The sequence below is a fragment of the Passer montanus genome, unplaced genomic scaffold (genome assembly GCF_014805655.1).
Source record: "Passer montanus isolate IOZ18808 unplaced genomic scaffold, ASM1480565v1 scaffold61, whole genome shotgun sequence".
Lineage (NCBI taxonomy): Eukaryota > Metazoa > Chordata > Aves > Passeriformes > Passeridae > Passer > Passer montanus.
Window position 1 is genome coordinate 3118608 of NW_024371149.1, and position 1958 is coordinate 3120565.

The following is a 1958-nucleotide window of genomic DNA, read 5'->3' on the forward strand; positions in this document are numbered from 1 at the left end:
CGCCCGCCCCGCTCCGCGCTGCCCGCGGCCGCCGCGACCGCCCCGCTGCCGCCGCGCGCGGCTCGGCGCACCTACGCCGCCATTTTGTCTCGCCCTGTTGTACTTAACGTGAATCCGACATGACACTGATTACAGCCCAATGGAGGCTCATTAAAACCTTACCTACCCCGCGCCCCGCCCACCGCCGCCCGCCATTGGCCCGCGCCGCGCACGCCGCTGCGCGCTCACGGGCCGGGGGGGGCTGTCCGTCACCCGCCCACACCGGCCCCGGCCCGCCCAGCAACCGGCCCGGCGCTCCCATTGGCGGGCCCTGCCTGTCAATCACGCGGCGCGCCCCTTCCCCGCGGGCTCAGCACCGCCCGGCGGCGGGAGGGGGCGGGGCCGGCGGCTGACACTGGCCGCCGCCGCCGCCACACACTCGCCCACCCGCTCGCTCCCGAAGTTTGTTCGGGAGCGCGAGCGCTGCCGAGGCACCGGCGGCGGCCGCCTGAACCAGCTCGGCAGGGCGGGCGGGCGCGCGACACACACTAATGAGCCGCCTTAAATATTGAGCGTCACGCGCGTGCCTCAGAGGCTGGCACCGGCCCGGGCGGGCGAGATGGAGCGGCACGCTCCCAGCAGCGGGCTCCCAGGGCGCCTGGCACTGGCAGCCGCTTATCGCGCACACACACCCCGCTCCGCCGCGGGAGGGAGGGAGGAGGGAGCGGGAACGGGCACCACGACAATGACTCCCAGCTCTGCAGCCACATGCAGGTCCCTGCAAGTTTCGCCATGCGAAGCGCAGGGACTCCTCTGTCACCCCGTCTGCGAAGGAACAATCGCCGCCTCAGAGAGACAGGGTGGGAACATGCAGCACAAAACCCTCAGCCATCCACTGCCGCTCCGCTCCCCCTCTCCCCAGCCCATGCAGCCCTGCCGCTCTCCCTCCCTGCAGCGCGTTGCAATGCATTCACCCAGCGCAAACACGTGCAGCAGCCTCCGGTGCTAAAGGAAAAAAAGTACCCAGCCTGGTGACAAGCCCCCTGCGCTGGGAGAGGGGAGGGAAAGGGGGTTATTATGGCAAATTGCAGCCTGTCACCCAACGCAAAACAAACCCCATCGCATGCTTCCTATTATCCCCCGCGTAAACTCCTGGGAATCTAACCTCCGATGCAGGTTCCCCCCTTTGCTCGCAATGACCTCCTTTCTCTGCCCGTGTGTGTTTCTGCAGCAGCGGTTCCTGCGGAATGTGCTGCCCCTGAAACGCGATCGCGGCTCCTCTCTCTCTCTCGCTCGCTCGCTCCCTCCGCTCTGTCTCTCGCTCGCCCGCTCGCTCTCTCTCCTGGCTGCAAGCAGAGCCAGGAACACAACAACAACACAGCCTCCCCCCACCCCCTTCCCCAAACACATACACACTGGAGAGACCCAGCCAGGAGAGCCAGACGAGCCGGGGAGGGGGTGGAGGGAATCCCCAGCCAGCGGATTGATTGCACCAGTTACCTTCCCTAAGCCCCTCCGCGAGAGGGGAAAAAAGAAGATGAATACAGAGAGAATACCTTGTCTCCCCTCCTCCTCCTCCGCGGGGCTCCTCTTCTCACTCCAAAACACTAAAAGGTGGACGGGCAGATCAGACACACGCGTTCGGCTCCCGGCGGGGGAGGGGAGCCACGCGAGCAATTATCATTAATTTAGAAATTAAAACAGAAACCCACCCCAGACCTCCAGCCTCCCCGGTGCGGGCGGACGCAGATTGCGAGGACTGGTGCTAAGACACAGGACCTGATAACAGCTAATTGAAAGGTTAATCTACATAGGCTGTGACAGAAGAGGTCCCTCCCCACTTTTTTATCTGCTGTTGGCAAGTGGGAAATTGAGCTCCCCCCACCTTTTCTGCCTCAATAAAATAAAAAAAAAAATAATTTAAAAAAATTATAAAAAGAGGGGGAGAGGGAAAGGGGGGAAGGCGATAAAGTTTGGGG

At 63.3% G+C, this 1958-nt stretch overlaps 1 protein-coding gene across 4 annotated transcripts in view; it reads right to left on the minus strand.

Moving 5' to 3' along the window:
- The window catches only part of KAT6B (lysine acetyltransferase 6B), a 108217-nt gene extending 106532 nt beyond the window's left edge, over nt 1-1685 (minus strand). Inside the window, exon 1 of one of the 4 annotated variants that reach the window (XM_039727342.1) lies at nt 1536-1685. The gene's annotated coding sequence lies outside the window, so the exon portion shown is untranslated. Of the gene's footprint in view, nt 1-1144; nt 1474-1535 lie in introns of those variants that run through there. The other 3 variants (XM_039727341.1, XM_039727343.1, XM_039727344.1) reach the window with 3 other exon arrangements.
- Between the last annotated feature and the right edge of the window lie 273 nt (nt 1686-1958).